The following is a 483-nucleotide window of genomic DNA, read 5'->3' as shown; positions in this document are numbered from 1 at the left end:
ATTAAGATAGTATGTACTAGCATAAGGATAAACATATACATCATTGGACTAGAATTCAGAGCCAAGAAATAAACTCTCATATTTATAATCATAAACCCTTACATTAACAGTTAATTGATTTTTAACCACGGAAAGAATAGTCTTTTCTACAAATGGCCCTGAGACAACTGGATATCCATATACGGAAAAAAATTAGATCGGATATTTTCTTCATGCCATACACACACAAAAATTTACTTAAAATGTATCATACATTTAAATGTAACAGCTAATATTATAAAACTCTTAAAAGAAAATATAGGAGTAAATCTTTGAGACTTTGGGTTTAGGCAATGGTTTCTACACCAATGCACATCAGAATTGAATTGGTCAAACCAGAAATAAAGAGCAAAAGGTAAAAACAGCTAGAAGACTGAACGTGCCCGATCTCGTCTGATCTCGGAAGCTAAGCAAGGTCGGGCCTGGGTAGTGCTTGGACGGAAG

Source organism: Pteropus alecto, unplaced genomic scaffold (genome assembly GCF_000325575.1).
Source record: "Pteropus alecto unplaced genomic scaffold, ASM32557v1 scaffold146, whole genome shotgun sequence".
Lineage (NCBI taxonomy): Eukaryota > Metazoa > Chordata > Mammalia > Chiroptera > Pteropodidae > Pteropus > Pteropus alecto.
Note: the sequence above shows the minus strand (reverse complement) of the source record.